At 50.1% G+C, this 26,689-nt stretch overlaps 1 protein-coding gene and 1 non-coding gene across 3 annotated transcripts in view; both read right to left on the bottom strand.

Annotated features, from left to right (window-relative positions):
• Positions 1–26,689, bottom strand: part of LOC137621492 (uncharacterized) — a 92,288-nt gene that overhangs the window by 54,531 nt on the left and 11,068 nt on the right. The window lies entirely within an intron of this gene.
• On the bottom strand, positions 14,175–14,293 carry LOC137622114 (5S ribosomal RNA). Its single transcript, XR_011040368.1, has one exon. It is a non-coding gene; the product is annotated as a 5S ribosomal RNA (ribosomal RNA).

A 26,689-nucleotide genomic window follows, 5' to 3' on the forward strand; every position in this document is an offset into this window, starting at 1 on the left:
CGAGAGCGCTCAGGAGATCGCTGAAGTCCAGGGGACCGATAGTGTCCTGGAGACCTGTGACGCGTGGGCGAGCAATGGCGAGTCGGCGATCGATGGCGCGTTGGCGAACGCTGGCGCGCAGGCGAGCGATAGCGCGTTGGCGCGTGGTGGCGCGTTGGCGAGCGATAGCGCTTAGAACACGCAGGGGAGCGGCCGCGCGTGGGCGAGTTGATCACAGGGGACCCATGTTTCTCCGGATCTGCTGGGCGCTGACGCGTAGGAGAGCACCTGCGCGCAGGCGATGGATCACGCGGAGGATCTGGAGATCGCCGGCGCTCAGGAGAACGCTGACGCGCTGGAGATCGTTGACGCGCAGGAGATCGCTGACGAGAACGAGAACACTGACGCGTCGGAGATCGCTGTCGCGCTGGAGAACGCTGGCGAGCAGGGAGATGGCGCGTAGAAGGCTACGCAGGAACTGTCGGCGCGACGCGCAAAGGCAAACGCTCGTGAGTGGGCTCAGGAAGAGGAGGGGCGTGGGTGTGCAGGAACTCTAGATGTACACGCAGGAGACCGCGCGCGTTGCTGCGCAGGAGAAAGCTGACGAGCAGGATCGCGAGGGCGAGGAGAAGTTAAGTCCTTGCCCAAGTCCTGAACCGGAGTTCTAGGGCGCGTGGGCGCACAGGGCGCGTGTCAGGAACTGGAAGCGCAGGTGCGCGTTGACGAGCAGGAGATCTAGTGCGCTCAGGAGACCATTAGCGCGCTGGGCGCACACCAGGAACAGGAGGATGTTCGTTATCCTTAGGAGAGCGCTCGCGAGCAGTAGGGCGTTGATCATCAGAGTAGCGCTGGCGAGCAGGAGAGTGCTGGCGATCAGGAGAGCGCTGACGAGCAGGAGAGCGTTGGTGTGTAACTACGCGTGAACGCGCAGAAGGGCGCGCAGGGGAACCCTGACGCACAAGGGAAGTGCCCACACCGTGGGCGACATCCCTTTGCCCCGAAGGGACTGGTGCCCGTCGGCTGACGAGATCAGGCTGCTGGCCGTCTGCACAGGAAGTCGAAGGTCTGGAAGGCGTAGGAGAATGAGAACGATCCCCGGAGAGGTCTAAGGACGCTGCTCCTACAGACTGCTTCTGGTGAGGAGAGTCCCCATCGGGGGACGGAGGAGAAGACTCGAAAAGGCGCCTCTTGACACCCTTATAGGGGGACGGGACGCCCTTGCGGCGAAGCGGACGATGAGCCTTACGGCGAAAGCGGCCACGAGGGAGGTCGTCAGGATCATCAGTCCTCCGAAGAGGAGTCTCAGTCAGAGTGCTCCCCCAAGGGGGAAACTTAGCCGCAGGAGAGCCCGTAGGACCCACTTCCCCCTCCGAAGGATGTACAGAAGGGGGAGGAGAGCCTTCAGCAACGTCATCACCATCAGGCGCCGCAGAGGTTTGACCAGACTCGTCGGAAGCCTCTGCCACCACGACGTCGACGATAGACAGAGGATCTACCTCTGCTATCACCGGCGACTGCTTGACAGCGGCCCCCAACTGAATAAGGTCAAACAGGGCTTCCTTGGAGGGCAGGCCCTTAAGCCCCAAGGAACCCCAAAGCTGAAAAAGATCATCATTATACATGGAGTTAACATTATCAAAATCCTCACCCGGAGGAGGAGGGGGAACCGCCCCGCTATGGGAGGCGACGCTCTCTCCCGCACCCCGAGATCGGGAAACAGAACTGGGGCCTGCGCTCCCACTCGGCGGCCTCTCAACAGGAGCCGGACGAGAGGAACTTCGGAGGAGGTTTGGGCGGCGGAAGAAGAGTCCCGAGAGCCTTCCTCCTTCAAGGCAACCCTCGAAGGAGAACGGTCTCTCTTGGACTTCTTCTTTCGCCGGCGGGCAAACCTCTCCCACTGGGAGGCAGACCACTCCCTACACTCACTACATGTATTTTCACTATCACACCGTCGGCCTCGACACTGCGGGCAAAGGGCGTGAGGATCAGTATCCACCGCAGACATGAAGGTACCGCAAGGGCGGCCGGCAATCTCAGGGCACTTGCGCATGGTGAACAGCAAAGGGCGAGGCCAACTTCAAACACAAAGTCTGAGGAAAAGCAAAAAGAGATTAAGGCTGTCAAAAAACGAGTACAATGGACAGAGACGTCTGTTCATTGTCCGAGCCAAAAGTGAAGTGAAGCAAATCACCGGTGTGGGGGGGGGAGGGGTAGCAAGCTACCCCTTCCCCTACCCCCGCTAACTAGCGCGGGGGTAGTTAACCCTCGTTAAAATCTATTGGCTCGTCAATTTCGGTTACGGAACAAACTACAACTAGAAGCTTGTGGTGTCAAGAAAAGACGATGATTGACCGTGTCCATCTTCCTCTTTAGAAGTTTGGAAGTTGAAGCCAGCCTCGTCTGGGTGCTGAGTCATCTGAAGAAGACGAAAAAACTTTCATCTCACCCTTCCTATGATGGTGAGAAAATTGTGAGGCGTCAAAAGGTATGCTCCGGGAAAAGGGAGCTGGAAGAAGTTTCAAATAGACATTCCTTGCAAGAGGTCTAAGGATAGGAAACAACGATATATCCTCACAGACGCATCTTCTATTTGAGGGGTGGTGCTTAGCCCAAAACAAAGAACTCAAAACTGGACAACTTCCTCCCATACACGAACCTTCCGGTAGCTTGAAGTTCGGATGGATGGGGAAGTAGAAGTAAGCATCCTGGAGATCTAAAGAGATCATCCAGTGGACCTTCATTACAGCTGGAAGCATTGTCTTCTGAGTCTCCATAGAGAAATTTTGTCCTCTGGACGGAGCTAGAACAGTATGTGACTGACGTTGGACGTCACGGATTGTTTGACGTTCGACGTCATGAGCTCGTAGCTCGACGTCACGTTCAGCTTGACGCCCAACGTCACGTTCAGCTTAACACGCAATGCCATGCTTAGCTGATTAGCAATCGTCGCCGCGCTTGGAAAGTAAACGCTTCTGCTACTCCCTTGCTTGGCCATTTGATGTCTGGTATCAAGAAAATGGGATATAGAAGCCTTATCACGCTGTTCAACATTTAGTTTGCTGGTAGGCCGCCTGTGCGACAACGCGTCCTAATAAGAATCATGACGAACCATCGCTTAGCTAACAGCAGGCTGATAAGACTGCATAACAGAAGAGAGCCGTTGTTTCATGCTAGCAGCATAGTCCAATTAGGATCAACAATAGGTGACACCAGTGTAGAAAACTTTGATCGCGAACTCGCCTTCCTCATTGCTTACATAACGCTCTGCATTTCAGCAGACGGAAAACAGTCTAGCGGAAGCGGAGGTGCCTGTACCGTAACACCAGACTCAGGAACAAGATCCGTATCAGTCTGAACTAAAGTTTTGCCAACTTTTAACATCCTGACAAGACGAACAAAGCGAAAAAGGGTCACTGCCTTCTCTCACAGAACACTAATGCACTTCCTGCTGTTGCAGCTGAACATGCTGCTGCACTAACATCTTTAGTTAGGTTCTTTATGCTGCATTGAGGACGCGCTATTGCACTGCCCTATCAGCACTGTCTTTTTGACGTTGTTACTTTTCTCAGAATGATTTATTGTTTACTTATTCTCATCATTTACTTATTTCCTTATTTCACTGAGCTATCTTATTGGAGCCCTAGGGCTTATAGCATCTTGCTTTTCTAACTAGGGTAGTAGCAAGGCTAGTAATGATAATAAAAACTATATTTTCATAATAAAATAACTTTTTTAACATACTTACCCGCTGGTTATATAACAATAGCTTTATTCTTCTGTCCGGCAGAAATTAAAAAAACTTGCAGCAATCACATAGATATGCCAGGTGTACACTAGCACCACCACAGTAGCTAGGCTGAACTATTCCTCCCAGTATCAGATTTTCCATGCCCATAGGTCTCTAGAGGGGAGGAGGGTGGGATTTTAAGTTATATAACCAGCGGGAATGTATGTTCAAAAATTTATTTTATCATGAAAAATGTTATTTTTATAATAAAATAAATTTTTGAATATACTTACCCGGTGATTATATAAGCTGCAGCTCTGCTGCTCGACAGAAAACTCTACGTTAAAAATCCGCCAGCGATCGCTATGCAGGTAGGGGGTGTACTTCAACAGCGCCATCTGTCGTGCAGGTACTCAGTACTCATTGTAAACAAAGAACTCAATTTTCTCCTCGGTCCACTGCGTCTCTATTGGGGAGGAGGGGAGGGTCCTTTAATATATAATCACCGGGTAAGTATATTCAAAAATTTATTTTATTATAAAAATAACATTTTTCAATATTAAACTTAGCCGGTGATTATATAAGCTGATTCACACCCAGGGGGGTGGGTAGAGACCAGCAATAAATGTTTACATTATTATGAGCTAAGGATTTTTTATTTCATTTTAGCAGTTATCAAAATAACAAACATAAAATAAATAAGTACCTGGTAAGGAAGTCGACTTGAACAATTACTCTGCCTTTTTAAGTACGTCTTCCTTACGGAGCCCAGCGATCCTCTTAGGATGCTGAGCGACCCCTAGGAGCTGAAGTATCAAGGGTTGCAACCCATACTACAGGACCTCATCAAAACCTCTAATCTAGGCGCTTCTCAAGAAAAGAATTTGACCACCCGCCAAATCAACCAGGATGCGAAAGGCTTCTTAGCCTTCCGGACAACCCAAAAACAACAATAAAAACATTTCAAGAGAAAGATTAAAAAGGTTATGGAATTAGGGGAATGTAGTGGTTGAGCCCTCACCCACTACTGCACTCGCTGCTACGAATGGTCCCAGGGTGTAGCAGTTCTCGTAAAGAGACTGGACATCTTTAAGATAAAAAGACGCGAACACTGACTTGCTTCTCCAATAGGTTGCGTCCATTATACTTCGCAGAGATCTATTTTGTTTAAAGGCCACTGAAGTTGCGACAGCTCTAACTTCATGTGTCCTTACCTTCAGCAAAGCTTGGTCTTCCTCACTCAGATGGGAATGAGCTTCTCGTATTAACAGTCTGATAAAATAGGATAAGGCATTCTTTGACATAGGCAAAGATGGTTTCTTAACAGAACACCATAAAGCTTCTGACTGTCCTCGTAAAGGTTTAATTCGTCTTAAATAGAACTTAAGAGCTCTAACAGGGCATAAGACTCTTTCTAGTTCATTTCCAACCATATATGATAGGCTTGGAATATCGAACGATTTCGGCCAAGGACGAGAAGGTAGCTCGTTTTTGGCTAGAAAACCAAGCTGTAAAGAACATGTAGCCGTTTCAGATGAAAATCCGATGTTCCTGCTGAAGGCGTGAATCTCACTGACTCTTTTAGCTGTGGCTAAGCAAACCAGGAAAAGAGTCTTTAAAGTGAGATCTTTAAAGGAGGCTGATTGTAGTGGCTCGAACCTTTTTGACATAAGGAATCTTAGTACCACGTCTAAATTCCAACCAGGTGTAGCCAAACGACGCTCCTTCGTGGTCTCAAAAGACTTAAGGAGGTCCTGTAGATCTTTGCTGTTGGAAAGATCTAAGCCTCTGTGACGGAAGACTGATGCCAACATGCTTCTGTAACCCTTGATAGTGGGAGCTGAAAGAGATCTTTCTTTCCTCAGGTATAAAAGGAAGTCAGCTATTTGAGTTACAGAGGTACTGGTCGAGGATACTGATACTGACTTGCACCAGTTTCGGAAGACTTCCCACTTCGACTGGTAGACTCTAAGAGTGGATGTCCTCCTTGCTCTAGCAATCGCCCTGGCTGCCTCCTTCGAAAAGCCTCTAGCTCTCGAGAGTCTTTCGATAGTCTGAAGGCAGTCAGACGAAGAGCGTGGAGGCCTTGGTGTACCTTCTTTACGTGTGGCTGACGTAGAAGGTCCACCCTTAGAGGAAGAGTTCTGGGAACGTCCACTAGCCATCGAAGTACCTCGGTGAACCATTCTCTCGCGGGCCAGAGGGGAGCAACTAACGTCAACCTTGTCCCTTCGTGAGAGGCGAACTTCTGCAGTACCTTGTTGACAATCTTGAACGGGGGAAATGCATATAGGTCTAGATGTGACCAATCCAGTAGAAAGGCATCTATATGAACTGCTGCTGGGTCCGGGATTGGTGAGCAATATATTGGGAGCCTCTTGGTCATCGAGGTTGCGAAGAGATCTATGGTAGGCTGGCCCCATGTGGCCCACAGTCTCTTGCACACATCCTTGTGTAGGGTCCATTCTGTTGGAATGATTTGTCCCTTCCGACTGAGGCAATCTGCCATGACATTCAAGTTGCCTTGGATGAACCTCGTTACTAGAGAAATGTTTAGAGCTTTTGACCAGGTGAGGAGGTCCCTTGCGATCTCGTACAACGTCATAGAGTGGGTCCCTCCTTGCTTGGAGATGTACACCAAAGCCGTGGTGTTGTCCGAGTTCACCTCCACCACTTTGCCTTGAAGGAGAGACTTGAAGCTTTTCAAGGCCAGATGAACTGCCAGTAGCTCCTTGCAGTTGATATGCAACGTTCTTTGACTCGAGTTACAAGTTCCCGAGCATTCCCGACCGTCTAATGTCGCGCCCCAGCCCGTGTCCGATGCGTCCGAGAAGAGAACGTGGTTGGGAGTCTGAACAGCCAGGGGCAGACCCTCTCTGAGGCTGATACTGTCCTTCCACCAAGTCAGGGAAGACTTCATCTTCTCGGAAATGGGGATCGAGACCGCTTCTAGCGTCTTGTCCTTTTTCCAGTAAACAGCTAGGTGATATTGAAGGGGACGGAGGTGTAGTCTTCCTAACGAAACGAACTGTTCCAGGGATGATAGTGTCCCTATCAGACTCATCCACTGCCTGACTGAACATCGTTCCTTCTTCAGCATGTTCTGGATGCATAACTGGGCTTGACTTGTTCTGGGGGCCGACGGAAAAGCCCGAAAAGCTTGACTGTGAATCTCCATCCCTAAATACACAATAGTTTGGGATGGGACCAGTTGAGACTTTTCCATATTGACCAGGAGACCCAATTCCTTGGTCAGATCTAGAGTCCACTTTAGATCCTTCAGACAGCGACGACTGGAAGAAGCTCTTAGAAGCCAGTCGTCCAAATAGAGGGAGGCTCTGATGTCCGCTAAATGAAGGAATTTGGCTATATTCCTCATCAGCCTCGTAAACACAAGAGGAGCTGTGCTTAGGCCAAAGCACAGGGCTTGAAACTGGTAGACAACCTTTTCGTAAACGAATCTCAGAAAAGGTTGGGAGTCTGGGTGGATGGGGACGTGAAAGTATGCGTCCCTTAGGTCTAAAGAGACCATCCAGTCTTCCTTTCTGACCGCTGCTAGAACGGACTTTGTGGTCTCCATGGCGAACGTCTGCTTTGTGACAAAGACATTCAGCGCACTGACGTCTAGCACCGGCCTCCACCCTCCTGTCTTCTTTACCACTAAGAAGAGACGGTTGTAGAAGCCCGGGGATTGATGGTCCAGGACTTTGACTACCGCTCCCTTTTCTAGCAAGAGAGACACCTCCTGCTTCAATGCTCGTCTCTTGTCTTCCTCTCTGTACCTGGGAGAGAGATCGATGGGAGACGTTGCTAGAGGGGGTTTTCGTACAAACGGGATCTTGTACCCCTCTCTGAGCAACTTCACAGATTGTGCATCTGCGCCTCTCTTCTCCCAGGTCTGCCAGAAGTTCTTGAGTCTGGCTCCCACTGCTGTCTGAAGAAGGTGGCAGTCAGACTCTGCCTTTAAAGGACTTGGTTCCTTCTTCTTCCCACGTCTCCCTTCGGCACGAGCACCTCCTCTGCTGGAGGCTCTGCCACGAAGGGGCGGAATAAATCTGGACGCTGGAGTGTCCATCCTGAGTCTTGACAAGGTAGGCAAAGGGGTGGCTTTGCGGGCAGAGGACGCAACCAGGTCATGGGTGTCCTTCTGAATCAAAGAAGCAGCAATCTCCTTAATCAAGTCCTCTGGAAAAAGGCACTTTGAGAGAGGAGCAAACAGAAGTTCTGATCTTTGACACGGTGTCACTCCAGCTGACAGGAAAGAGCAAAGGTTCTCACGTTTCTTGAGGACCCGGATACGAACGAAGCAGCAAGCTCACTAGATCCGTCACGTATGGCCTTGTCCATGCAGGACATTATGAGCAAGGAAGATTCCTTGTCAGAAGGGGAGATCTTCCTGCTCAAAGCTCCCAGACACCAGTCCAAAAAGTTGAAGACCTCGAAGGCTCTAAATACTCCTTTCAACAGATGGTCTAGGTCCGAAGGTGACCAGCATATCTTAGAGCGTCTCATGGCTAGCCTGCGGGGAGAGTCTACAAGACTTGAGAAGTCGCCCTGGGCAGAGGCAGGAACTCCCAAGCCGAGAACTTCTCCCGTGGCATACCAGACGCTCGATCTGGAAGAGAGTTTAGCAGGGGGAAACGTAAAGGCTGTCTTCCCTAGACTCTTTTTGGACTGCATCCAATCTCCTAAAACTCGTAAAGCTCTCTTGGACGAGCGTGCGAGGACGAGTTTCGTAAAGGCAGGCGAGGATGACTGCGTACCTAAAGCAAACTCTGACGGAGGAGAGCGTGGAGCCACAGACACAAACTGGTCCGGAAACATCTCTTTGAACAGAGCAAGAACTTTTCTAAAGTCCAAAGAGGGTTGCGTGGTCTTGGGTTCGTCAAGGTCCGAATGTGGTTCATCAACGTGTGCCGCATCGTCATCATCAGAGAGTCCATCATCCGAGAATTGAGGAGGAAGCGGCAAAGGAGTAGGAATCGGCTGGTCAGCTGAGTCCGGTCGCACGGGTGCACGCGTGACTGAACCGGACGCAACGTCATGGAACTGTTGCTCAGTCTGTGAGCTGGCAACAACCATAGCAGCGCGGGGACGCACAGCGTCTACTCCAGACTGTCTAGTCTGATGTGGGCGAGCAGAGGCAACCACACTGGGTTGCGAAGGTTGACGCACCGCGTCAAAACAAAACAACTTTGACGGTTGTTGTACCTCGCGAACGTCAACGGAAGGTTCCGTGCGTCGCTGAACGTCAACATGCGGCTGGCAGGGTACACTGGAACGCATGGGTGGCGGGACTCTCTCAGCTGGAGTGCGGAAGAAGGTCGCCTCAGCGTCCACAGGACGCACAACCGTGGTTGGTTGTAGGCAAGAGGTTGGTGCAGCATCAACCTTCTCCGCACGAAAGTCCTGCATCAGAGACGTTAACTGATACTGCATGGTCTGCAGCAAAGACCACTTAGGGTCTACAGGAGCAGGTGCGGCGACAGACGGTGTGACTGCCTGAGGTGGTACCGCTTTGCCTCTCTTAGGAGGTGAGCAGTCATCGGAAGACTGCAGCGAGTCCGAACTGACCCAGTGGCTACAACTGGGCCGTTGGACTTGCGCGGAAGGGACCGACTTGCGCTTAAGAGGTCGCGAGACCTTGGTCCATGGTTTCTTACGAGAAACCTCTTCCGCAGACGAGGAATAAATGGGCTCTCTCGTCTCTGTGTGGGTGGGGCGATCTTGGGTAGATACGCCCGAAACCACGGAGGGAACGTCTGTTCGCTGATTAAAGCCTCTCGAACCCTTTGGTCGTACGACATTGCTTCTCCCCTGGACTTGGGAGCTTGCAAGAGGTCCCGGACTAGGAGGACGTCAGGCACGAACAGACGAACCCTCAAGCGCAACACTATCCACAACACTATCACTCACTTTATCACTACCCACTGCACTCTTACACTTCAGCTCCTTGACGTCCGCCATGAGCTGGTTAAGGTCACTAGCCAAGGACTCGACTCTCTCACCCAGAGCTTGGATGGCACGCATCATATCTGCCATCGAAGGTTCTTGAGTGCCAGAAGGGGGATTAGGAGCAACCACTACAGGGGAAGGAATAGGTTGTGGGGCATGAGGAGAGGAAAATTCAACGGAGCGAGATGAACTTCTCCTGACTCTATCTCTCTCTAGCCTACGTGTATATTTCTGGAATTCGATAAAATCGAATTCCGAAAGCCCAACGCATTCCTCACATCGATCTTCCAATTGACAGGTTTTATCCCGACAATTGGAACAAACGGTGTGAGGATCGATAGAGGCCTTCGGAAGACGCCTTGAACAGTCCCTAGCATTACACTTCCTGAATTTAGGGACTTGAGAAAGGTCAGCCATTTTGAATTGGTCAAAGGGGAATTCAAAAACTATCCAAAGTCATCAACAAATAATCCGATATCAAAAAAAGAATGCAAGGATTTATTGAAGAGAAAGCCTGCAAAGCGAAAGCTCAAAACTAGAAACGTGTACTTCACCAAATAGTTGTGAAAACCAATCCAGTTAGCAACAGCGAATTAGTAGGTCTTGCCGGTGGCACGACAGAGAGAAAATTGAGTTCTTTGTTTACAATGAGTACTGAGTACCTGCACGACAGATGGCGCTGTTGAAGTACACCCCCTACCTGCATAGCGATCGCTGGCGGATTTTTAACGTAGAGTTTTCTGTCGAGCAGCAGAGCTGCAGCTTATATAATCACCGGCTAAGTTTAATATTGAAAATATCATTTTTAAACATTTAAACTTACCCGCTGGTTATATAACAATAGCTGATTGACACCCTTGGTGGAGGGTCAGAGACAGCAACATTGTTGGAATATCACTTAAGTGTTAAATAAAAAACAAGCTTAAGGGTTCGTACCTGTTAAGGAAGCTGATTTCAATGATTCTCTGCCTCATTATGTCTGCTATCCTTATGAGATCCAGCGGTCCACTCAGGGGGCTGAAGATCCCTAGGAGCTGTCAAACGGGTAATAACCTCTATGCTGACAGGACCTCAACTAATACCCTTGTTCCGGGCGCTCTCAAGGAACAGAATGACCACCTGACTAAATCAAAGATTGCGGAAGATTGTCGACCAATCTTCACGTACAACCATAAAAATATATAAAAGTTCCAAGATAAGAACAAGGGTACTAGGGATTAGGGGAAACGTAGTGGTAGATCCTTTACCTACTACTGCACTCGTTGCTACGAATGGTCCCAAAGTGTAGCAGTTCTCATAAAGAGTCTGGACATGTTATAAGTAATGCAAGGCGAATACAGGTTTACTCCTCCAAAAGGTTGTATCCATGATGCTTTGCAGAGAACGGTTTTGTTTAAAAGCTACAGAAGTTGCCACAGCTCTAACTTCATGAGTCTTAACTTTAGGCCGCTTAAAGTCTGCCTCACCACAGTGTGAGTGAGCCTCTCTTATCAAAAGTCTTATAAAAAATGATAGGGCGTTTTTAGACATAGGTAGCGCAGGCTTCTTGACTGCGCACCAAAGAGCCTCTGAATTGACTCTTTAAATCTTTAGTCCTGTTCAGATAAAACCTCAGTGCTCTAACATGACAAATTCGGAGATAATTTGTATTTTTCCTAACCATACAAACCTTAGCTATTTACATTGGGTATTACTTTCGGCGTAGCTGAAATGACGAGCCATTAGATTTTAACGAGCGCTAGCAGGGGTAGGGGGAGGGGTAGCTTGCTACCGCTCCCTCCCTCACACACCGGTGAAATGTCTCACTTCACTTAGAGGTAGGACTTGACTTGGGGGACAGGGCTGGCGGGCAAATATGTGTAAATAGCTAAGGTTTGTATGGTTAGGAAAAATACAAATTATCTCCGAATTTGTCATTTGTTCCGTAACCGAAATACAAACCACGATATTTACATTGGGTGACTAACCCCTTAGGAAGGATGGAAAGTCCCCAGCCATACTGGCTTTGGCTTACCCGGGGACTCAGAATCCAAGTGAGTCGCACTCGAGAAAAGGAGTCCCTGCACCTCACAAGTTCCTTGCTCCGCAAGGAAACGTGTGGCCTACATAAGCTTGTGTGTGAAGGAAGAAAGTGTGACCCGTCCTAGGCAGTTGACCTGGAGTTCCAGAAGGAACTCTGGGTTAGAACGTTCCCAATACCACCTCGTCAGGGTATGGGGGACGCGACAGTATTGACTCAATACTCGGAACACAAGGAAGCATGGTTTACCTGCAGAGGTTTGAGGTCAGCTATGCAGAGACCAGGATGCTGCTTCCCCAGTAGAGGGGACGATGAAGAAAGAAGTAAGGGCCAGACATACTTCTTTCGTTCATGCAGACTAAAACCTAATAACAATGCCCTCAACCTTCTGCTACCTGTCCAAAAAGGAGCCTGAGGTTAGACCAGCTGTTGTGTAGCCACCACAGAGCGATAGAAGCGTATCGATACTCCTGTGGGTCACGTCCTGCAGGAAGCGGGCTGCGAAGGTCATTAGACGCTTCCAGACTCCAGCTTGTAGCACCTGCGTCACAGAGTAGTTCTACTCGAAGGCGAGGGACGTTGCGATGTATCCGACATCGTGCTGTAGGGCGACGTGACGGGGGAGGGTCTGGATTCAGGTCGAGATGAATGCCCTTGAGTCCGAGCTGAAGAGGTATACTGGTGACTCTCCCCTGTGTCCTCCCTGTGCTCCCAAACCGGCTTGCACGTGAGGACAAACTGCAGCTGTTCTCAAAGATAACCCCTCGATTCCTTTACTGGCAAGAAGGAGAAGGTCTGGGTCATCTGATACAGAACGGAGACTCGAAATCTTGAAGGAGTCGAACCGAAGGTCCGGGACTCCAAGATTCTGAGTCTAGAAAACAACTCAGGAGCAAACCTGAATGTTGCCTTTCCCTATCCTCTTGAAAGGGCGGAGTCGTACGAGACCATGAAGATTGCTTACACACTGGCCGAGGCCAGAGTGAGCAGGAGCACCATCCCCCAAGACGGAATACGATCAGAGGCCTGACGTAATGGTTCTTGAGAAGATCTCTTAAGGGACTAAAGAGTCCGAACCATGCTCCATGGAGGAGGTCTCACTCCGACTGGGGGCAGGGACGTTCGCAGCTTCGCATGAGCGAAGAAGGTCCAGCGGGAAGGAAAAAGTCTATTCCTTTCAGCCTAAAGGCCAGGGAAAGGCTGAGCGATAGGCTTCACTGCCGAGAGCGGAAAGGAGTTTCCTCCCGCCGAAAAGCAATAACTCCATTATTGCTGGAGAAGAGGCCTCAAGGGAAGAGGTATCTCTCCCACGACACCAACCACAGAAGACACTCCACTTCGCCTGGTAGACCCCTGCGGATGACTATCGCAGGTGACGCGACCTCCGCTCCGCGACTGTAGCGGGTTGTCTCTTCTTGAGGGGGCGGCGTAGTGTCTCCAGGCGTGAAGCCGAAGCAATGCAACGGCTCGTGAAAGATGTTGTAGTGTGGTTGTTTGAGTAGCCCGTGTCGTGGAAGCTCTCCCGGGAGTTCCGTCAGGGGAAGCAGAGGGTCAGGAAACCGTTCTGCATATAGTCACAGCGGAGCTCTCAGGGCCATCGAAAGGTTGACAGACAACCTGGTCTTGTTGAGTCCCATTCTCAACAGACAACAATGGTGGGAAGACGCAGGCGTCGATGTTGTCCCACCGTCACCGGAAAGCATCTTGACAAAGAGTCTTGGGGTCTGAGACTGGGGGGAAGAACAGCGGAAGCTTGAAGTTCCAGGCTGTCGTGATCAGGTCCCCCAGGCCAGGACTTGCTGGTTACTATAGGGCAAAGACCCCCAGGTACTCTCTATCTGTGAGGCTCAGCTCAGATACTCGGAGAGAACATTCCTCTGCCAGGAATGAGCGCGCCGATAGTGGTATTGAGAGGACCTCGGATCATCTCAGTATCTCTACTGCAAGATGCAAAAGTATGAAAATGCGCCTCCCTGCTGGTTGGAATACGCCAGTACCATGAAGTCGTCGCGCACGGAGCGACTCGGCAGGATCTGTAGGATCTGTAGAGGAGCCAGACTACGGCCCCTAAGCCTGCCTGAATGATGGGGAGGTACCCTTCAGGTCCTGACCATAGGCCTGAACCGGACATTGCCCCCCCCCCCCCCCCTTTTCTTTGACGAGTCCGAGAACAGCATCAAATGTGGGGAAAGGACGAGAATATCCACTCCCATGCAAGAGGTTCCATAGGTCAACCCATTGCTGGTCTAAACGTTCCGCTAGTCCCATAGGGACCAGAAAGTCCGGTTAATCGTTGCCTGGATACCACCGGAACTTGAGCCGCCTCACAGGGAACTTATCCTGAGGCGACCGTTCGGAACTAGACAGGTCAATGAGGAAAAGAGACCGAGGAAACGTTCCAAGATAAGGCTGAAAGCTCTCCTTGACTGAGAACAGGTACTGCGACTCTCCTCAGCCTTGCCACAGTCAACTGAAGGGAAGGCTCGGAGAAGGAGTCAACAGCATCTGGTATTCCCAGGCGGTCACCCATCCAAGTACTGACCAGACCCAACGTTGCTTAACTTCGCTGATCGGACGAGAAGCGGTGTTTTCAACGTGGTATGGCCGTTAACTCAATATCATGGCTAGATACTCCAGATGTTGAGGCAGACATAGAGAAGGCTCCTAGCAAATTACCATGATCCCTCACTCTTGGTAAAGACCCGGAAGCTTGTCCCGGCGTTGAAGAAGGTCGAACCCGAGCCTACCGGAGTTGACCAGACCTCCAAAAAGCGAAGGAGGCGGAAGCCTGCTCCTGAGCGGCCATGAGGAAAGCAGGGGAAAAACCTGCGATGCCACGGCGGGATCGCCACACCGCATCTTAAGCAGGAACACCTGTAGTCTAGGCTGAATTCCAAGAGCTTCCTGGAAGATGGATGGAATGGAACCTGGAAGTACCCGTACTTCCGATCCAGGGCCTAAGGAGTCCTGCAGCCTCGTTACCAGTCTGATCGACTCTGCTGTTCCACGCTGGACGAAGTTTGTTCGACAAACTTGATCAGAGCTGAGAGGTCGACGACGGAACTCCCGTCTCAGATGCTTTCCCATAAGAAAGGATCGACTGAAGAAGCCGGGGGGGGGGGGGGGAAGCCGTCGACGACCCTATGGAGGACCTTCTCCTAAGGCATGGATCCTTCTGCCCAACGGGCAAACCTCTTGCCGACCCAATGGCATAGAGGCTCAGTGACACTGGATTCGCTGACAGTGAAGGACAGATGGTAAGGGCGAGGCGCGATATCCTAGGCTGATTACGGAGCAGGAATCTGCATCGGGAGGCTGTTATCCGGACGAGTAACCTTAGGCATCCCCCCAGCGTGAGACCTGCAAGGGGGATTGCCAATCCTAGAGTTTGTGAACTCTGCCGCTCCCGCTAGGATTATGCCCCCACGGGAGAGCCTCACGTGCTACCTGTCCCTGACAGGAGGGGACTGCTATTGTACCCTTGTCTTAGCTGCCGTAGCCGGTTCCGATAACTTAGGCTGACGAGGCTGAATGAAGAGGCGTCAGAGGCCTGCAGGGTCTGGAAGTAAGCGCCTTGGAGGAGTGAAATCGGAATGCGACTTCCTCCGCCCAACAACTGTCCATTTCTCTGTCCTTGGGCTCAAAACAAGCTCTTCCCAAGGATGGAAGAGTGTCTGAGCTTGTCGACATTCACGGATGAGACACCCGAGAGGAAGCCCTCGGACACTGCGTCTAGATGCTCCAACATCGAGGTTGCCCGCAAGTTCGACTTGGCGACGGAACGCAAAGGTGCTTGAGCCCGAGAGGAGGAAAGTACCCATGATCTTCCTGGGGCTTCCTCGTACAAAACCTCGGGTCGCAACCGAGGAGGGAAAGGCCTGGTAAGCCCCCTCCACGAGAGGTGAAGAGGAAGGGCTAAACCAGCCACCCCTTGCCCGACGGAGAAATCTCGAAAGGAAAACTCCCTGGCAAGACCCTTCCAGAGAATGACGAAGAGAAAGGACTAACCCAGGTTCTGGAAAGAAGAATGTTGCACAGACCTCCCTGAAGATTCTTCCTGCTCTAGCATGAGCCCTGCTCTGCGTTTACGGGGTGAAGACCGTGCTCTGGAAATACGCGCTCCAGAAGACTCGCCAGGCTGGCCGTGTTGCGAAACCCCGACGGGAATCGCGGTCGCATTCGCCCTAGCGCTCGCGCGATAGTAAATCAATGGTTCGCACGTGGGCGAACATGGAAGCGCCCGTGCGCGGGACGCAGGAGCGCAGACGAAAGTGCGCGAGGGAGCGCAGAAGGAGGGCGGGCGAGAGCTGGCGGTCGGAATCCGATAGTTCACAGGCGAGCGATGACATGTAGGCAAGCGATGACATGTAGGCAAGCGATGACATGTAGGCAAGCGATGGCTTACTGCAGGAATCGAGCTGGCGCTCGCGCGATGGAACACCGTTGGTTCGCGCGCGGGCTAACATTGGTGCGCATGTGCGCGGGCGCACAGGCATGTGGGCGTGCGGTCGCGCGGGCCTGTGGGCGTGTGGTCGCGTAGGCACGTGGGCACGCGGCCGAGTGCAGGCGGTCAGGAGACCGATGGCACGTAGGCGGGCGATGGCGTGTTGACGAGCGATGGCGCGTCTTGGCGAGCAATGGCCCGTAGGCGAGTGAAGGCGCGTTGGCAAGCGACGGCGCGTTGGTGAGCGGTGGTGCGTTAACAAAACGCTAGCGCGCAGGCGAAGAATCGCGCGGGCGCGTAAGAGATCGCCGACGCGTAAGAAACTAGGGACGGTTGACGGCGAGCGCTGATGTGAGCTGTCAATCAGGCGATCCTGGACATTCAGGAAAAACCGGTTGCGCCCATTGGTGCGTGGCAGGAAAGGGCGCGCAGATGTGCGCTGGCGATTTGAAGAAAGAAAGCGCACAGAAGGACAGAAGTAAAGGTGAGCGCCGGCAAGCAGGAGGAAAATCTACGGCAAGACTCAGCTACCGGAGATCATGGTCCACAGCAGGCGAGCGCTAGATCGCTACTGATGGTGTCCAGGGAACCTGTAACGCGTGGAAGATCGATAGCGAGCAGGCGATCGATGGTGTGTTGGTGAACGCCGGCGCGTAGGCAAGCGATGGCGCGTTGGCGCATGGTGCTTGTGCGCAGGCGAAAGATCACGCGGGCGGTCAGGAGATCGCCGATGTTCAGGGGATCGCTGACGCTCTGGGGATCGTTGACGCGCAGGAGATCGCTGACGAGCAGGCGAACGTTGACGCGTCTGTGGTCGCTGGCGAGCTGGAGATCACTGGCGAGCAGAAGGGCGACGCGTGGAATCCTGTGTGTACAGTAGCTTTAGAAGCACGCGTGGGCGACGGTGAGCGTTGCTGCGCTGGAACAGGCTGACGAGCCGGATCGCGAGGGCGAGGAGAGAAGTCCTTGTCCAAGACCTGAACCGAAGTTCCAGGTGCGCTCTGACGGGCAGGCGATCTAGAGCGCTCAGGAGACCGATGGCGCGCAGGGCGCACAACAGGAACAGCAGGATGTTCGGAGTCCTCAGGAGAGCGCTGGCGAGCAGAGGGGCGATGATCATCAGGAGAGTGCTGGCATACAGGAGAGCGCTAGCGATCAGGAGAACGCTGACTAGCAGGAGAGCGCCTGTGGGCTAACACTGCAGAAGGGCGCGCAGGGGAACCCTGACGCGCAAGGGAAGCACCCACACCGTGGGAGGCAACCCTTTGCCCCGAAGGGACCGTTGCCCGTCGGATGACGAGGTCAGACTGCTGTCCATCTACGCCAGGGGCGGAAGGTCTGGAAGGCGCTGGAGATCGATCCCCGGAGAGATCTAAGCAGGAAGGAGCTGCAGGCTGCATACGACGAGGAGAAGATTCAAAAAGGCGCCTCTTAGCACCCTTACAGGGAGACGGGAGGCCCTTACGACGTAGCGGACGGTGAGCCTTACGGCGAAGGCGGCCAACAGCAACAACAGCAGAAGAGTCCTCCAAAGAGGAGTCTCTATGAGTGTCCTCCCTCGTGAACGAGAGAGAAACACTTCGTAGAAGAGACGGGTCAGCCAGTGACCTAAAAAGAGCAATCCTCCGAATATGGGCTCCTGCAGTTGCCCAGCCCCTTGAGCGTAACTGCAGGTGCGACTGCTCAGCACCAAGAGCATAGTCGCACTAAAAAAAGGCAAGAGGAGAACCCCCCAAAGGGAAAAAACTCAAGCCTGGACAGGAAAACTTCCCTCGGAAGGAAATTTACCCACCCAAGGAGGCGAGCCTCCAGAGTGTTCTAAAATGAACTGGAGAGCTGTCAGTCGTCACGGGAGTACTTCCAGGAGAAGGAGACACGCCCCTGACGAAGATCTATAGGGGAGGCAGCAACAGCAGATTCCCCAGGCCTCAACAAGACAGCTCACTCCGTTGTCACATTACAGAAACGAACTAGATCGTTAAATGTGAAAAATAAAAACAAAAAACATTAGTTAACATTCATTCCCCAGGGAAGACTCCGAAGAGGAATCCCGAGGGAAAAGAACACAAGAATTACACAACAGGCACGTGCCTTCACACCCACTTACACTCACTGAAGGAGAGCTGTACCAAACACAGAATTATAACAATTATAATTATGTAATTATGTAATTTAAAAATGAATGAACACTAAATAAAGAACGAAAACCCCGAAAGGAAACGTTCTACAAAAGCTGAACAACCAACAAATACAATTAGATTCATAAACTAATTGAGACAACGTACGGCGTTGCAACCCCACCCACCCGGGAAGAAAGCTGCTCAGACGTAGTAAAGGTAAAACATAGTTAAGGGTGAACGACCTCAAAAGAGAGAGAGAGAAAGACCGTAGTCAAACTCGATCGCGACCCATGAAATTACACCGTGGTGGCCTAACTGCCGAGGGCTCCACGGAGATATCATACACTACACACACAAGCACAAACTCTGAAAAGGAAACTTACTGATTTCTATACTCAAATATATACATAATCACGAAAATTTTTTTACATATATATTGAGTAAAAGAAAAGTAAGTAATTAAGTAAAGACAAAACAAATAATGGCTGCCAAGCGAGGACGAAAACAGGAACGTCTGTCCATCGTCCGAGCCAAAAGTGAAGTGAGACATTTCACCGGTGAGTGAGGGAGGGAGGGGTACCAAGCTACCCCTCCCCCTAACCCTGCTAACTAGCGCGGGGTAGGAAACCCTCGTTAAAATCTAATGGCTCGTCATTTCAGCTACGCCGAAAGTAATACCCAATGTAAATAGCGTGGTTTGTATTTCGGTTACGGAACAAATGACAATTAACTTTCTTCCACTCTTTACTCACCATATCAGAGAGAATAGTAATCTCGAAAGATTTTAGGCCATGGATGAGAAGGACGTTTGTTTTTGGCCAGGAATCCAAGTTGCAAGGAGCATATGGCTTTTCTGTTTCTAAAGCCAATATTCTTGTTAAAAGCGTGAACTTCACCGACTCTCTTAACTGTTGCCAGACCTAATAAGAAAAGTCTTCAAGGTCAGATCTTTAAAAGAAGCCGAGTGTAAAGGCTCGAATCTGTCACCCATGAGTAATTTTTAAAAAAAATATCTAAATTCCAGGCCAGTGAATCTTATCGACGATTCTTAGAAGTCTCAAAAGATCTGAGAAGATCTTGAAGGTCTTTATTATTTGAGAGATCTAAATTCCTGTGCCCGAAGACAGCTGCCAGCATACTCCTGTATCCGAAGACAGCTGCCAGCATACTCCTGTACCCCTTGATGGTCGAGGAGGAAAATGGTAAAAGTCCTTCTTGTACTAGCAATAGCCTTAGCTGCCTCCTTCAAAAACCCTCCAGATCTCGGGAGTTCTTCGATAGATTGAAGGCAGTCAGACGTAGAGCTTGGAGGTTTAGATGGTTTCTCGCCAAGCGTGGTTGTTTGAGAAGATCTATTCTCAATGGCAGGTTTCTTGGAATGTCCACCATCCATTCCAGAACCTCTGTGAACCAACCTCTTGACAGCCAGAAGAGAGCTACTAAAGTCAACTTGGTTCTCTCGTGAGAGACAAACTCTTGTAACATCTTGTAAAGTACTTTGAATGGTGGGAACATGTACAAGACCATGTCACGAGCTACTTGACGCTCAGGGTCTCATTGTGCTTGATGCATCATGTAGTGTCTCGATAGACGCTCGACGTCACGTCTTACAGGACGTCCTGTTCCACTGGAATCTCGACGACCTCTTAGGTGGACGTACGACGTCACGTCTGTTTGATGGACTCCTTGCTAGGGAGTTGTGAAGACGTTCGACATCAAGAACCTCTCGACTAGTACAGTAGGCTCACTACGCTTAGTGTCCAGACGTGAAGTTACCTGACACTCAAGATCCAGGTCTGCTACTCTCTTGTTGTATGCAGGCCGACAAACTAGTATGAGCGAAGAGAGCTTCTGTTGCAAATCTAGTAGTGTAATAAAAATAGGGTCAAACTGTTGTGGTACAGGAGACGTCATGTCTACCACCAGCTCTCTTTCTACACCGTTTAAAAAAACCACAGAGCGTCCAGAAGACGATAACCAGTTTGATGGTGGAAAAGGAGCATGAACTGAAGCCATAGTAGGCTCAGATAACTGTCCTGCAACTGAGAGCTGGGCGTTATTTGACAGTTGCTGACATCCTAAAAGGATTTTTGTAAAGAGAGTTTTTCTTTGGTAGAAAGAAAAAACGCTGAGGATCTCCGTAGCTGAGAAAGACACTTGCCGGTTGGAGAGTCTCTCTAGAGGGACCCCCCTGGTAAGCTCTTCCACAGAGTGGTGTAAGGGAAGAGCTAAACAAGACTCCTCCATGATCTCGAAGTATCTCCTCTGATGGACACGAGGAGGCGGGAGGAGTTTGTTGCCGGCGCTGGAACGGCTGGAGGAGGCAAGCTCGGAGAGCTGGCCCTCGACTTTATCTCTGGCACTCTTAACCCCTTGGGACCAAGGCAATGCCGTGCTGGCCTTAAAGGGTTTTTGATTACCAAAGACTCGGTCCAGGACCGTGTCCTTGCCCTCTCGAGGGGGAATCTCAGGATCCGCGAACCCATTGAGACTCCTCATCAGGGTCAGTACTTGCCAGAACGCATGCTCTGACTCCTGTAGCTCTCCTCCTGAAGGGCTGGCAGCAAAGTCTCTTCTAGGGGGGACTCGTGGACGTTCTCCACGGGTTTGGCTGGCTCTGGTCTAATCCTCGAGGACGACTTTGGAACAGTCTTAGAGTCCTTCTACTCCCTCCTGGGAGGGATACAGGACTCCAACAGAGATGGTGGGAGGCTCTTCTCCACCCCTACCCGAGAAGACCTCTCTGCGCGAGATGGGGTTTCTCCCATTGGTGCGATGGAAGAACGCCTCACCTAACGTGAATACCCTGAGGACGGGAAATCCTCGTCCGAAGGGGAGGGAGAGAAAGTCTGGGGGGAGGGAGCCTTCCTCAAAGACTTCCGAGGAGCCAGTTTAACCCTTGGAGAAGTCACCACGTCATCTACTCCTCTCTTCCTCTTCAGGGGGGTCGAAACTGTCGCTGATTTGTGGCCCAGCTCAGAGAACACAGGCTTAAAGGCCTGCATGACTGCTCTGACCAGGGACCCAAACCAGGGTTGACGACTGACAGCAGCGCTGTCAGAGACTCCCTCTGGAGGGAAGGGGATCGTTCGATCCCTAGGAGTAGAAACCAAAACAGGGTCTACCTGAAACGAAGAAGAAGAAGGAAAGTTCAGTTCCTGGACCTATCCGCAGCTCTCCCTCCCTCCGGCGAGCGGGCTGTTCTGCACTTGGGGGGGGGGGGGGGGGCGCTGATGATGACCTGGCCGCGCGTTGTCCTGCAGCCTCGTGCGTGGGATCGTGCGATGGTATCTTTCCTGGATCGCGCGCGGGCGAGCGGGCGAAGGATGGCGTGCGGGCGAGCGATGGCGCACAGGCGAAGGAGCGCGCGGGCGCGCAGGGGCACGTTCTGGAGAATGCAGAGGGCGCGCAGTAGGCTTGATAAGCGTTCGCGCGCGTGGAGGTGATTGCTCGCGCGGGCGCGCATGATCCCGAAGAACCCGAGAGGGTGATAGCGTTGGGCGCGCATGCGCAGGGGACATATCCCGCGCGCAAGAGGGCACACATTAGGAACAGGAGAACATGCAGGGCGTGCATGGGCGCGCGTTGGTGCGCAGATGAAGGATGGCGAGCAGGAGAGTGCTGGCGAGCAGGGGAAGAAAGTATCTTCCCTCTTGCGCCCAGATCCGAAGATCATGGGTGCACAGGAGATCGTTGGCGCGCAGGCGAGCGCGGGCGAGCAGGAGTGTGCTGGTGCGCAGGAGATCGTGGGCGCGCATCAGGATGAGGGCGCGCAGTGGCGCGCTGGCGAGCAGGTGAGCGATGGCGCACAGGAGATCGTTGGCGCACAGGTGAGCGCTGGCGCGTTGTCTCTGAAACAGCAGCTGGTGATCGCTGGTGCGTTGTCTCCGGAACAGCAGCTAGAGAGGGTTGCGCGCAGGAGAACGTTGGCGCGCAGGGGATACCTGGCGCTTAAGGGACTTCGACACAATGTGTGAAAGTCCCTTTTGCCCCGAAGGGACCGTTGCCCGTTTAAAAACAGGATGGGTGGGCGCCCACAGCGCATCAGCGGCCAGGAACGGCGACGGCAGGTCAGCAGGTCTGGCAGGAGAAGGAGGTCGCGAACGATCTGCGGAGAGGTCCAGGGATGTAGCTGGAACAGTCGGTGAAGGACGTCGAGGTTCCTCTGCGACGGACTGCGGCGATGAAGAACCGAAGAGGCGCCTCCTAACACCCTTGTGAGGTGAAGGAAGGCCTCTACGGTGAAGAGGAAGGCGAGCTTTACGCCTTATACACCCTCTGGGGGCCGTGGGGTCAGCAGTCCTCCGAAGGAGTCTCTGTCAGTGAACTCCCCCGAGGGGGAGAATCACCTGTAGGAGAGACCGTTGGACTTAGTTCCTCCCTCGAAGGATGTTCGGAGAGGGGAACTAAGCTTCAGCTACATCAGCAACTTCAGGAGCAGAGGTTTGATACAACTCATCAGAAGCCTCTGCCACAACAATGTCGACAATAGACAGAGGATCAACCTCTGCTAAAGTCGGCGACTGTTTGACAGCTGCTCCCAATCTGATTATGTCAAACAAGGCTTCCTTGGAGGGCGAGCCCTCAAGCCCCAAGGAAGCCCAAAGCTATAACAAATCATTCTTAACAACAACATTTAAATCCTCCCCCGGGGGAGGAGGAGGAGCTGCCTCGCTATGGGAGGCAACTCCCTCTCCCAAACCCTGAGATCGGTCAACAGAAATGCGGCCTACGCTACCACTCGACGGCCTTTCGGAAGAAACCGATCGAGTGGGAGCTTCGGAGGAGGTTTGGGCCACGGAAGAAGAGTCCATGGGATTTTCTCTCTTCAAAGAAACCTTTGAAGGAGAAATATCCCGCTTGGACTTCTTCCGGCGCCGGGAAAACCTCTCCCACAGGGAGATAGACCACTCCCTGCACTCACCACATACATTATCTCTATCCCACCGTTGGCCCCTACAGTAAGGACACAAGGGCGGTCAAGTAAGCCGGGACACTTTCGCATCGCAGAGGCCAACTTCACAAACACTCTGTCAAAAAGAAAAAGAAAACGAAAAATTAATAATGGCTGTCAGTGTAGGCGAGGGTGACAGCGGACACGTCCTTCTAGCACCCGAGCCGATAGCAAAGTGAACTCAGCACAGGTGTGTGTGAGGGGGGGGGTAGCTAGCTACCCTCCCTACCCCCCGCTAACTAGCGGTGGGGTAGTAAACCCTCGTTAAAATTCTAATGGCTCGTCATTTCAGCTACGCCGAAAGTAATTACAGTGATCCCTCGCTACTTCGCGGTTCGACCATCGCGGATTCACCACTTCGCGGATTTTTTTCATAACGCATGTATATACATATATCGCGGATTTTCCGGAAATTTCGAAAATACCGCGATGTGACCGATGGTGCGAGATTGGAGAAAGTAAGGAAATTTGAATCATGATTGATTTTCAATATAAATGAAACTTTGAGGAGCAACAAAGATATCATTTGTTAGAGAGATAGAGAGGGGTAAGGAATGGGAGGTAGTGAAAAGTAGCCCACAGAGAGAGAGAGAGAGAGAGAGAGAGAGAGAGAGAGAGAGAGAGAGAGAGAGAGAGAGAGAGAGAGAGAGAGAGAGAGAGAGAGAGAGAGAGTGTGTGTGTGTGTGTGTGTTTTAAATGTAATAAACAAAAAAATTTGATAGGTTATAACACATTGGTGCTTATGTAATATCAACTGTATAGACAGTTTGAATAAGTTAAGAAATGGTATAAACGATACTTTGTTAGTGTACTGTATTCGTACGCTCTCACGAGCGGCAGCTAGACGTCAGCTGATCTGATCACAGCCAAAAGTAATACAAAAAGAAGTCAACAATACTCGATTTTTAAAACACACCCGAAACTTAAAAACAAAAGTACACGCTTTCTTAATGTGCAATTAACTATTTAAAGAGTAGCAATTTTCTAGAATAAAATGGTTTCCCCAAAAAAAGTGGTTTGCTGATGAAATCGGATGCCGTATTTTTAGCTACGATTGAAATGGATGTAGACTCGGCATAATTTTTTCGTTTCATATTTAATTGACACTAAGAAAACTAATTTTAGTTTCTTCATCTATATCTAAGTATTGTATAACATGAGAGAGAGAGAGAGAGAGAGAGAGAGAGAGAGAGAGAGAGTGTGTGTATGTGTTGTTTTAAATGTAATAAGAGAGAGAGAGCGAGAGAGTGTGTGTGTTGTTTTAAATGTAATAAACAAAAAAATTTGATAGGTTATAACACATTGGTGCTTATGTAATATCAACTGTATAGACGGTTTGAATAAGTTAAGAAATGGTATAAACGATACTTTGTTAGTGTATTCGTACGCTCTCAAGAGCGGCAAGTAGACGTCAGCTGATCTGATCACAGCCAAAAGTAAAACAAAAAGAAGTCAACAATACTCGATTTTTAAAACACACCCGAAATTTAAAAACAAAAGTACACGCTTTCTTAATGTGCAATTAACTATTTAAAGAGTAGCAATTTTCTAGAATAAAATGATGTTTCCCAAAAAATAGTGGTTTGCTGATGAAATCGGATGCCGTATTTTTAGCAACGATTGAAATGGATGTAAACTCGGCATAATTTTTTCGTTTCGTATTTAATTGACACTAAGAAAACTAATTTTAGTTTCTTTATCTATATGTAAGTATTGTATAACACGAAGAGAGAGAGAGAGAGAGAGAGAGAGAGAGAGAGAGAGAGAGAGAGAGAGAGAGAGAGAGAGAGAGAGATGAATCAGCTGTTGTGATCGAATGCCATGTTTTTGTTTCGTGAGAATTTCATTGCCACGACTAACAACAACATACTGTACTGAACTTTACAGTATTATACAGACTACTGTAATATGATAAAGTAAAATATTTGTAATAACCTATTTTATATGAAATGGGGCTATTTTTTTTGTTTAAAATATACATTTACGTATGTAAAACAACGATCGAAGATGGAGCGTACTTTATGACGCCGCCCATAAAGAAAACCATTTCATTTGGAAGTCCTAAGAAAAATTAAGTAAAACATTGCTAATAACAAAATCAACATGATATTTTAATTATAAAATAAATTTTTGAATATACTTACCCGGTGAATATATAATAGCTGCTACTCTGTTGCTCGACAGACACATACATAAAAAACTCGCGAGCGATCGCTATGCAGGTTGCGGGTGTGCCCACCAGCGCCAACTGTCGGCCAGATACCACTCTCGGATGTAAACAAAACCTTTAATTTCTTCTCATCCCACTGCGTCTCTATTGGGGAGGAAGGGAGGGTCGTTTAATTTATATATTCACCGGGTAAGTATATTCAAAAATTTATTTTATAATTAAAATATAATTTTAAAATATTTAACTTAGCCGGTGAATATATAATAGCTGATTCACACCCAAGGAGGTGGGTAGAGACCAGGGTTAAATATGTTTACATCGTATAAGCTAAGAGTTTTTTCATTTTGACAGTTATCAATATAACAAAACCAAAATAAATAGGTACCTGGTAAGGAAGTCGACTTAGACGATTACTCTGCCTTGTAAGTCTGTCTTCCTTACGGAGCCCAGCGATCCTCTTAGGATGCTGACAGACTCCCAGGAGCTGAAGTATCAAGGGCTGCAACCCATACAACAGGACCTCATCAAACCCCTAATCTGGGCGCTCTCAAGAAATGACTTTGACCACCCGCCAAATCAACCAGGATGCGAAAGGCTTCTTAGCCTTCCGAACAACCCATAAAAACAACATTAAAAACATTTCAAGAGACAGATTAAAAGGATATGGAATTAGGGAATTGTAGTGGTTGAGCCCTCACCCACTACTGCACTCGCTGCTACGAATGGTCCCAGTGTGTAGCAGTTCTCGTAAAGAGTCTGGACATCTTTCAAGTAAAATGACGCGAACACTGACTTGCTTCTCCAATAGGTTGCGTCCATGATACTTTGCAGAGATCTATTTTGCTTAAAGGCCACGGAAGTTGCTACAGCTCTAACCTCGTGCGTCTTAACCTTAAGCAAAGATCGGTCTTCCTCACTTAAGTGTGAATGAGCTTCTCGTATTAACAATCTAATAAAATATGACAAAGCATTCTTTGACATAGGCAAGGATGGTTTCTTAACCGAACACCATAACGCTTCAGATTGGCCTCGTAAAGGTTTAGTACGAGTTAAGTAGAACTTAAGAGCTCTAACAGGGCATAATACTCTTTCTAGTTCATTGCCTACGATCTCCGATAAGCTAGGAATATCGAAAGATTTAGGCCAAGGACGAGAAGGTAGCTCATTCTTGGCTAGGAAACCAAGCTGCAGAGAACAAGTAGCTTTTTCTGACGAAAACCCGATGTTCTTGCTGAAGGCATGAAGCTCACTGACTCTTTTAGCCTAGGCCAAGCATACCAGGAAAAGAGTCTTAAGAGTGAGATCTTTCAGGGAGGCTGA

Source organism: Palaemon carinicauda, chromosome 28 (genome assembly GCF_036898095.1).
Source record: "Palaemon carinicauda isolate YSFRI2023 chromosome 28, ASM3689809v2, whole genome shotgun sequence".
Taxonomy (NCBI): domain Eukaryota; kingdom Metazoa; phylum Arthropoda; class Malacostraca; order Decapoda; family Palaemonidae; genus Palaemon; species Palaemon carinicauda.